Source organism: Phragmites australis, chromosome 4 (genome assembly GCF_958298935.1).
Source record: "Phragmites australis chromosome 4, lpPhrAust1.1, whole genome shotgun sequence".
Lineage (NCBI taxonomy): Eukaryota > Viridiplantae > Streptophyta > Magnoliopsida > Poales > Poaceae > Phragmites > Phragmites australis.
This window is the reverse complement of record NC_084924.1, coordinates 10,559,415-10,571,213: the sequence shown is the minus strand read 5'-3', so window position 1 is coordinate 10,571,213 and position 11,799 is coordinate 10,559,415.

The window sequence follows — 11,799 nt, the reverse complement described above, 5'->3', positions numbered from 1 at the left end:
TGACCATACTTGGACTTCCCTGGCCGTCACCGTCTCCTACATACATAGGCGATTCAGTAGCTTCCGCCGCGCCCTCGCTGTCAACTCCGACCATTATGCCTCCTCGGAGCAGGTAAACAATCAAACGCGATTGATTGATTCCTTTCTCTCCTATTTCACATTGCGCACAGAAATCTGTTCCTGCTGATGCGATTTTCTTGGCATTGGGACAGGAGAAGAAGCTGAAGACGTACTACTTCCTGGTGGCGAATGCCAAGTTCATGCTTGACGAGGACCACTACGCGAAGCGCAACATGGAGCGTTACTTCTGCCATGTGGTCGAGCCCAAGTTCTTGACAGGTTCCAGCATTACCAAGCATCTTAAGCTGCCATGATTGTTTCCACTGATCGAGCATGCTAATCGCAAGTGAGTGTTTGCATAATGGTTGGTGCAGTACTGCAGTGCCAATATACCATTGTGATGGAGCATGTTACATTGATTTTGATTTCATAAGAAAGTGACCTTCCATTACACTGACTTGGCAAGGAACAAGGATGCTGGAAAATGAGTACTTTGTTGATTCAGATCCAAGTATTCCTTTTCATAAAGAGGTCAGATTTAAAGAAGTCCTTAAAAAATGAAGTTTAGATTTAAGTACACCAAATGTGTAGGTTTGCGCAGTTAGTGTTAAGTGGAGAAACTGCAAAATTACCCCCAAAAATCGCACCACACGGGGCGCATTTCCTGTATTGATGTACATCATTAATACTGTTTATGTGGTAAAGTTTATGGCGTAACCAAATAATTACCAAGCTATCACACATGTGCTAATTTCATTCATAATATAAGGAAGCATTGACTATATAATATCTTGGGCAATATTGACTATATAATTTCTTGCACCATCATTCGTTCTATTATGAGGTAGACAATGAATTCATTTTTGGGAAAGTCTGGCTTCTGTGTCCTTTCCACATAACTTGTCTGAATTCAGTAAGGAAAAGTGCATGAAATTGCAGAATATAAGGCTAGGGAACAAAAAGAGCTAGAAAATGAGCTGTTGGATCTAGAGCTGAATCTTAAAACAATAGAAATGGGTAAAAAATTCTTTTTTTTATTGCAGTAGCTTACATATTAGTTTCATGTAGGTAATTTCAGGATTAACAATGATAGCAACAGAAATACTGAAGTAGTTATTGTGCTTTTGTAAAGGCTCTATTTTGCATGAACGTACAGGCTACCAAAAGTAGCAAATCTAAAGAGCAAGACTTATATAGTAGCTAATTAAGCTTTGCGAGCAAAATAAGATATCACTTATCATAGACAAAGTAATGTTAATTCTGTTGGAACTTCTCGTTTGCAATGGAAAGTATAAGCAATAACTGAACTAGGAAAGTATGTTGAACAGCACCTATTAGGTCCCACTCAGACTTTTTTTTTTTCTGTTTATTGCTTTTTGGTCAGTTTCATATTTTATCATATGCCTTACTCTTATCTTGATTTTCCCTTTGTGTAAATATAGCCAAAGAGCAATTCCAATTATTAGTTTAGCCACAAGCCATTTGAATGGTGCAACTACAAAATCTACTAAAACAAAGTAACTTAAATGAAAAGACTTTATTTTGAAACATTTGGCATCCATATTTTCCATTCTATTCTCATGCTTAAGGTACTATTGTATTTTTTATTTCTGAACAACAGAAGTACAGACTTCTAATCAGGATAAATCTGCACCTAATTGCTAACTTGTCTTAGTAATATTTTTGGATCACATTGTGATTTTCTCTGCAACCTAATCCATTTTTTGTAGGCACTAAATGTATTTGAAACTTGTGAACTTTGTTAGGAATAGCAATTTGTCTTCAATAATAGCCTCTGTGAGCAATATATATAGTATACGATGAGTACATGATAAAGATTCTATTAACCTAACATATATGTAATGGATAGGAACTCTATATACCTAACACCCCTCCTCAAATGCAAGGTGTATGCAATAGCATTGCATTTGAACAAGATGACACTAAGTAATAAACTTAGACTAATACATCAAAAAATTGTCTCGTCAAAACCGTCGTATAGTGGAATCTTTAATCATGTCGAATCAAGCCGAAGAAGTGTTATACGAAGCATAGGAGTAGAGTCGTGAATAATAACAAATGAATGCCTTTGGTCGTTGCAACAAAGCGATAAGAAATAGCAAGACAACATATGTAAGTTATCACTAAAGCTATAAAAAGACCAAGATGACACAAAAATGACTTAGACCAAGATGACGAGTAGCAAGACAACAGACGAAGTTGTCACTAACGCTACGAAAAGATCTAAATGGCTAAATTGCATCAATAACGACCGAAAAGAAATCGACTAATTAATGAAGGAATATGTGGACTTACACAGCATAGACGAACTCAAAGAAAGACGAGCGGACTTGGATGTGGACGCAGCGGAAAATAACGAAACTATACTCAAAAGAAGCTAGCAGCATAAGCAAAAGTAGGGAGGAACTGCCATCATCAAAGGTAGGCCCAATAGCAAGCATGACCTAGCAAACCAAACTGGAAGAAGAGGCCATGCACTATGCAGAGATGCACTAATAGCACAAGCAGTAGTAGAATACCAACAACGAAGAAAGCATCACCAAGATGTGTAGCAGTAGGCCAATATCAGCAGGAGCAGTACCAAATGTGTGTAGCATTAGGAGATAAGCACCAAGAGCTGCTCAAGATTAAAAGGAGACTTTTGAAACCCTTCAGACCAATTGTAGTAGCAATAACATGCTTCAACTAGATAGGAGGCACTGGAACATTAGTAGACAGAGGGATGGACATGGCGGTATAACTACACCGTTGATAGATACGGTGGGATAGGTGGCGTGACTGGAGATTGCGGTGGAGTGCTTGGCATCACTGGTGGCTGCGGGGGTGGCGAAGAAGCCGAAGGAGCATCTAGCTCCACCAGCGGCGAAGAAGGCGAAGATGCGGGGGAGCCAGCAGGAGTCACTGGTGGCTGCACGGGAGAAGGAAAAGTCGGCAGACCAGTCGAATGTTAGGTATGATCTCATTCTAACTGTTACCCTTGAGAATAGGGCAACGACTGACCAACTCATGCCCATGATCGGTGGGCGACAACTAACCTAACGGCTTAGTCCTAGGCTACACCGTGTATAAGAAGGGGTTCCCGATGCCTAACATTAAGAAGAATGAGTGAGACACATCGGGAGGCCTAACCCTATACCCTACCGATCAAGGAATACGCACGAGAGTGACTTGAAGGCCAATGTTGATCATTGGCCACTACCAGTGCCAACGTCAACATCTGCATCCTCCACGCCGATGACCACAACACCAGTGCCTGAATCGAGTAGGAATGGGTCCTCGCAATGAGCCCAATGGCTTCTACGACAATCTCAGGTTCTTGTTCAATTCCATCTAATAACTAGTGTTGGGGGTCATCATTAAGGACCCTCGACGCCCCTAGCCCCGCCAACCTACGCATGTGGAACACAGGTCCCTGGAGGTCTTGCGAATCTTCGAGCTCCAAAACTCTCTGGAGCCCCAGTCCTCCAGAGCCTGGGCAGGCTCCCCGAAGCACGGGGGCGAGTCATCAGGTCTTGGAGAAAGATCAGCCAGAGGGGGCCCGCCAGCCGTTCTCCACCTGCAATGAAGTGACTGGCATTTAATACTGATGTAAGTGGAGGCCGTTTTGACATCCTAGCGTAAGTGGGAGCTAGATTGACACATTGGACAGTGCGGCACCGCAATAGGCGACCGACTGAGTACTACGCCCTTAGGGCCACTTGCGCTATAGTAGATAATATCTTCTGATTAGGGGTAAATGCATCCTATCTAGACCCATGTTGTGTGATTCGACCGACCCTAGGTCCATGTGGTATAGTGATAATTTGAATCGCTATCTCTGTAAGGGCATGCTTGCACATTTACACCCTGAACGATACTATAAATACAGATCCATTGCCATCAGGCTAGAGGACCAATATTTTTTACTATCAACACATTTTTGTTCTCCATCCTCTCCACTTCTCTCTAAGCTTGAGTCTTCTCTCTAGAAGAGACTCTCACCGTACTTTGTTCGTGGAAGACATCTTCTCTTCTGCCAACAACGCGCCATCTGTGGGGAGTCTGAACATAGAAGTACTTGAGAGATAGGATGCCACCCAAAAACAAGACCACCAAGGCCACAACGCAGGCGACCAACTCCCCATCCATGCCTGTGTGAAGATCCACACGATCACTGCGACCAAGCACATGCTATGTTGATGACATCCCCCTAACCAAGGGGAACGAGGGCCCTGTGGCCACCACCAACTCGACCACGACCTTAATTGTGATTGATGCTAGGGTCCCCCACCTCGGAAGCCCAGCAGCAGCAGCATAGTGAGGGCCCCGCTGTGTCCCCAGGGGCTGCAGCCGGCAGTGTCACTGTGAACGCCGCCTTGGCTGAACAGTAGTCACGCGTGGTAGCCCTCTAGGATTAGCTGGAGGAGCTGAAAGCGGCCCTGCAGGATGTGTATCAATCTATTCATGTAACCATCGCCGCTCCCTTAATGGCCAATGCTGTCCCGGCCTAGGCTCCGGGGGCCGGCGATGGCTTCGTCATCGCGACCCATCACCTCCAAGCACCCCTATAGTCGGTGCACAGGTTCCGAAAACCTCGGGTCTATCATTGCGAGGCTCTGTTATAAGACTATGTCTCTCCCCTCCAGGCATATAGGCTACACCCTTCTCGGAGGGTTTTTGACCCCGAAGCTACCTAAGTTTAGGGGCGATTCAGACACAGATGAGTTTGTTCGCTTGTACGCCCTCGCTTTAGAAGCCAACAGAGGCGGACAGGCCGCCATGGCCAAGTGCTTCCCTCTCACCTTGGAAAGCGTAGCCCTTCGATGGTTCTGGATGTTGGAGCCTGGGACTATTTATGCTTGGGCCCAGCTCCAAGACCTCTTCTGCAACAATTTTCAAGGCACCTTCGTCGAACTGGTGACCTCTGGGAGCCTGTTCAATGTTAAGTAGTAGTAAGGCGAGACCCTCCAGGATTCCTTCCGGAGGTTTTCCCGAACCAAGGTCCAGATTAAACGCATCTCAGAGTCATCGGTCATCGACGCGATAACCCAGGGTCTGGCTGATGGGTGCCTCTTCGATCGATTGCACCGACACCCTGTGTGCTCGGTTGCTCATGTGCAAATTCGAGGAATATGCACGTGCGGAGGAAGATCGGCTCTGACAGGGGCTCGTGCAGGCAACCTCGACCCCCAGCATCAAACTTGAGAAATCAACCTCGCAAGCATGGTCCTCACATGCCCTTCCTCCTCCTCCATCAGCAAAGAAGGGCTCCAAAGAGGCTAATGGCTCCGGAGTCTGCAAGGTATGGCCATGACAACGACGTGGCATCTATAATATTAGTCAAGATCGAAGGGCTCCGAACCTGCCCCGTTCTAGGGGTCACGGCCAGGGGCGCTCCGGAGCCTTCCCCGAGCGGCATCGCGCCCCTAGCTGGCACCCCGAGGAGGGATACTGGTGCACTCTGCACGGAGCCAGATGTGGCCATAACACCGAAGACTGTTGTACCCTCATAACCTTCCAAGAGAAATACCTCGGGAGATAGATAGTATGCACGACGGTGGAGAGGGCGACAAGGAGCTGCTCGAAGGCCGTAGACCAGCGACGGGTCACCAGGTTGACCACCTGGCCTTGCAAAACCCTTCCTAGTTGGCCTTGCCTGCACCAACTCTGCCACCCGCGGAGCATTACAACAATGAGAGAGACATGGCCAGACAGGTGGTTCTCGCCATAACAGGGGGAGAAAGCTCTGACTTCTTCTCAAAATAGCAACAACGAGACTATGCGTGTGTGTTTAATCACGTCGGGGCAACCAACATCCATCGTCAGGCCCCTGGATGGGCTGACGTCCCTATAACATTCACCTCTGATGACTCCGAGGGGATGGAGTTCCCCCACTCTGACGCCTTATTCATCTTAGTCGGCATCGTCAAAGTTGAAGTCCGGAGGGTGTTGGTCGATAGAGGTAGTTCAACGGACCTTCTCTTCATACACACTTTTGACCAGCTCCGTATTCCATGAAGCCAGCTCTCTCTGGCCCATAGGCCACTGCAGGGGTTCAATGGGGCCCCTCTTGACGCCCTAGGCCAAATAGAACTTTCGGTCATCTTTAACGAGAACCCTGCAGCGTGAACCAAAGTGATCACATTCGACGTTGTGGATGTACCCTATGCCTACAATGTTATCATGGGACGGGGAACTCTGAACAGGTTCAGAGCTGTTCCCCATCACAACAACCTCTACCTAAAGATGCCTAGATCCTAGGGGCTAATCTCCGTCCACGGCGACCAAGACTTGGCAAGACGCATTGAGTACGGGCACCTTGTTCCTCTCAATGGTCGTCGCATCCATATTGTGGCAAAAGAGAGCTTCAAAGACCCCCCCCCTTCAGCATACCACAAACACCGTGGCCATCCGAAGCCACGACCAGAGGGGGATGTAAAGCATGTTCCAGCATGTTTGGACCAGCTCGACCGAACCTTTCAAATCAGGGCAGAACTCACTCTGGAGCAAGAAGCCTAGCTCCTGGCCATCCTGCAGGGCAACCTTGATGTCTTCGCATGGTTCTCATAGGACCTCCCTGGGGTCGACCGCTGCATAATCGAACACGCCCTCTGGGTTGACCCAAAGTCTAGGGCAGTGTGCTAGGGGCTCCACAAGCTCTCTCCTGAGAGGGCGGAGGCCGCAAAGGAGGATGTCTAGAAGCTGCTGGAGGCTGACATCATCCGAGAGGTCATACACTCTGAGTGGCTCTCAAACTGCATCTGGTCAAGAAGCATAATGGAAAATAACGCATGTGCATCGACTTCACATCACCCAATAAAGTCTACTACTGATATCCATACCCCTCCCTCGCATCGACCAGCTAGTAGACTCCACCACCGGCTACAAGTTACTGAGCTTCCTAGACGTGTACTCCGGATACCACCAGGTGTGGATGGCTGCAGAGGACGAGAGCAAGACTAGATTCATCACCCCTTTCGGGATGTACTGCTACATTTGGATGCCCTTTGGCCTCCAAAATGCCAGAGCCACCTTCTCCCGTCTGGTACACAAAATCCTAGAGCAATAATTAGGCTGCAATGTTGAGGCCTATATCGACAACATCGTTGTGAAGAGAAAGCTTGAGGAAGATCATGCTATTGACCTTCAAGAGACATTTGACAGTCTCTGAGCTGCTGGCGTATGGCTTAATCCTGAGAAGTGCGTATTTGGCGCCAAGGCCGACAAGCTACTGGGATACCTCGTCTCCCGGAGGGGTATTGAGCCTAACCCTAGCAAGATCCATGCTATCACAGAGATGTCACCCCCCACCAATGCGAAGGAGGTCCAGTGCTTGTCCGACTGCCTTTGCAGCCCTTAGCCGGTTCCTTGCCAAATCCACTAAGCATAACCTCTCATTTTTCAAAATGCTTAGGGATCCAAACCTTTTAGATGGACTCCGGAGTGCCAAGCCGCATTCGAGGCCCTCGGGGCCCACCTTTCTGACCTCAAGACGCTCACAATACCCCTACCCGGTGAAGGGCTCCTCCTGTACTTATCCACATCTGCTTCCGCTATAAGTGTTGCACTAATGCAGGAGGAGGAGATTGAAGGTCGTTCTGCAAAAAGGGTCATATACTATGTGTCGAAGGCCCTAGCTGGGGCTAAGACAAGCTACATCGAGCTTGAGAAGATAGCATATGCCATCCTGGTGGCCTCGTGCAAGCTCCAACACTACTTTCTCGCCCACGACATCACTGTACCAACCTCATACCCGCTTAACAACATGTTCCATAATCAGGAGGTGACCAGACGTATTGGCAAGTGGGCTGTGGAGGTAGCCCCCTTCGTGGTAAAATTTTTGGCCCGTACGACCATCAAGTCGCAAGTCTTGGCCGACTTCATTGCCGAATGGACTCCAAACCTGCTAGACCCCCCAGGATCCCTCCATAATATATATGGACACTATAAACCAAAGGAGCATATGGTTTCGCCAGTGTGGGGGCCAGTGCAGTCCTCATCTCCCCCACAGGACAGTGGGCCGAGTTCGTCGCCCACTTGGAGTTCGAGACAACCAACAACATCACCGAATACGAAGTCGTCCTCTTGGGCCTCCGGAAGGCCCGAGCCTTAGTGAAAGTGCCTAGAGGGGGGAGGGGATGAATAGGCTTTTCTGAAAATTAAAACTAAAATAGCGGATTAAATCTGCCGGATACTCCGGTGAATGTCGGATACTCTGGTCTGGTCTGGAGTATCCGGTCTAGTCCGGAGTCTCCGATCTATACAGGAAATCAAGAACAACTACGAATTAAAGCGAGCAGCTAGAATCTAAAGATGTAGCTATGTCTACTAGTTATCACAGAGCTAAAATAACAATTAATACTAGTAAGATGATCACTAAGGCAACATATATGAAAATTCACAAATTCACACGATTAAGTAAATTGCACAAATAAGAACACGAGAGATTACCCCGGAGTTCGGCCACCTTATAAAGAAGTGCCTACGTCTCCGTTGAGGAGCTCACAAAGAGCCGGGTCTTTTCCAACCCTATCTTCTTCTAGCGACCACACAGATCAAGCTATAATTTCCTTACTCAATTTGAAGTTGATTACAAACTTCCCGTAGCACTCCACAAAGATTGGGTGCTCTACGGGTGACACCTTGCCGTCTAGAAGCACAAAGCTTTAAGAGTAAAGATCACAGCGAATGCTCGAGGAAGAACTCAATGCTCAAGTGGCTTAATCTCACTCCAAACCCAAACTCACTAAATTTTGCAAGCTTTGCACTAGAGGTGGTTGGAGAGACTTTGAATGCTCTTAAAATGCTCAAGGAGTCTAGAGTTCACCAGTAACAGCAAGCCTTTAATGCCAAGGGGTGTAGGAGAATTTATAGCCCTCTCTAAAAAACTAGCCGTTACTGTTCTATCGGACCTGACCGGAGTATCCGGTGAACACCGGAGTATCCGTCCCCAAATCTAAAAACGGCATCAGAACGGTCACAGAACGTGTCAGAACTAGCCGTTACAATTCTGTTAAGTTACCGGAGTCTCCGGTGTGGAGTCTCTGGTCCTGACAGGGCTATCGAATAAACTAAGTCCGGAGACTTGTCGGACCCTCCGACCTCTCCAGGTACTGGAGTATCCGGTGAATACCGGAGACTCCGGTCTTTTTTATCAAAAAGAATAAATGCTAACTGAGACACCCCTGCCGGAGTCTCCCTCGGAAACTCCGGTTAAAACATTTTCTCCTACCGGAGTATCCGGTGAACACCGGAGCCTCCGGTCTTTTTCAATAAAAATAAAGACTTAACCGATTGACCTCTGGCGGAGTCTCCCTCGGAGACTCCGGCCTTAAAACTCACCAACTACTGGAGTATCCGGTGAACACCAGAGACTCCGGTCTTTTTCAACAAAAATAAATCGGAACCGAGCACCCTCGGCTGGAGTCTACCTTAGAGACTCCGGACTAAATACTGAGTATCGGAGTATCCGGTGAACACCGGAGACTCCGGACTTAGTGGACTTTGCAAAACTAACCCGGTGTCCGTGGATGAGTGTGTCTCTCAACTTGTTGGTTCTAAAGGATATCTTGAGCATTGAGACACTAATCAAGCAATCAAATGCAACTCTCTTAATAGAGCGGCTATCCTAGACTCAATTTCAAAAATAAAAGATTTTAAATCCTATTGAGTACTCCTAGTTTCTTCTCCTTTCTTTTCGAAGGGCGTCAAACGTCATATGTCTTCTCAACTAAGACTTAAACCTGTTCATGACTTAGACAAACATATTAGATCCTTAATCGTTTTGTCATCAATAAGTCAAAACCCACTTAGGGGCCTAGATGCACTTTCACTTAGGGGCCACCAGACTCATCATCAAGACCGACTATCAGGTTGTCGCTAGGCACATCGACAAGAGCTTCAAGTTCAGCATCCAGACATGGCAAGATACCTCGAAGCCATCCGCAAGGCTAAAGGGTCCTTCCACGGCATATCAGTATGGAGCATATCGCGGACGGACAATGATCAGGATGACGCCCTGGCGAAAGCTGCTGTTGGGAGTGGAGACGTGCCATTGGGAGCCTTCTTCGGGTCCTCCATCAGCCGATGGCCAATATGCTAGATGAAACGGCTACCACCGTCCTCCCCATTGGACCCCCGGATTGGAGGGCCCCCCTCTTTTCCTTCCTAAGCGGGACAGAGGAGCCAGATGACCCCATCATGCTCTGCCGCATTGAACATCACACAAGGGGCTACCTCCTGGTTGACGGCACCCATTTATAAAGCGGGGGTTTGCGTTCCCCTCCACCGCTGTGTCACCAAGTAGGTGAGGGCCAACTCCTCTGGCAAATTCACGAAGTACTCTGAGGCAATCATCTGGCACCCCATGCTTTGGCTAGCAAAGCACTCCGCCAGGGGATCTACTACCCAATGGTTATGTCCTACGCGGAGGAACTCATCCGCACTTGCTAGGGATGCCAATGGATGGGGCACCGGAGCCACTGGCCACCGGCTCCCCTATATCTGATCGCTCCCATGTGGGCCCTGGCACATTGGGGAATGGATCTCATCGGACCATTCCCTCGCACCAAGGGAAACCTTCGGTACACCGTGGTGGCCTTGGAGTATTTCTCCAAATGGGTCAAGGCTGAGCCCCTCACAGCAATCACATCAAAAAATGTCTAGAAGTTTTTCTGGGCAAACATAATCTGCCACTTCGGCATTCCACGACAACTCACAAACGATAACAGAACACAATTTGTCTTTAGACCGTCTAGAGAATTCTGCATTGAACTCGGCATCGAACTGTGCTTCACTGCCATCTGTCATCCACAATCCAACGGGGCCATCGAGTGCGCTAGCGATAACATTCTTTTAGGCCTAAATCGACGCCTCGTCGGCCTAGCTAAATGCCTATGGGTTGAAGAGCTGTCAAAAGTTTTGTGGTCCCTCCGTACCACGGTCACATGACCCACAGGGTTCACCCCCTTTCGCCTCCTATACAGTGACGAAGTTATGACTCCAACTGAGATCAAAAGATACTCACTCCGGGTACAACTATTGCAGACTGTCGGAGAAAAAGAGCTCTCCCTTGACCTCTTTAAATGCACGTGGCTCCATGCCATCCGAAATCTCAACTACTACATAGCTATATCATCAATATCCTAGGCTGTCATTTAGCTAAGGATTGAAAATTAAAGATTTTTGGGGCTACAAGGGATAATTTGTGAAATTACTATAGACTAATGGCGTAGTGGGGTCACATACAAACAACCACGAGACAAAGTCATGTCATGTTTAAGTTGATCTAGAGATTACAACTATCTATTACACAAATATATTTTTCAACTATAATTTTTATCTCTCCTACTTAAAAAAGGAACAAGGCGTGATCCGTCCACCATCGAATATTCCTTCGCCTCCCATCGCGATTCCTCTGCTAAGCATCGCCTCCGGTCGCTGTTCTGGACGGCTGTGCCCTCGATCCCTGATTCCCCGCCATGCCCGCGTTGTTCGTTCCCTGATTCCCCGCCCGTGCTTGCGCCCCCACCCGTCGCCTTCTCCGCGCCCCCACCCCCTCCCCGGGCAAACCGTCTTGGGCCCATGGATATTTCCCCGCCGCCACCACCGCCGAAACAACCGCACAGCACAGCGCCCCAACCGCAACCGCCAGCTCCGCTCGCCATCTTCTCCTCTGCCCTCCCTCACCAGATCCGGCTTCCCCGAGGTCGGGGGCGGTCCAGTGGACGCCACCGCCGC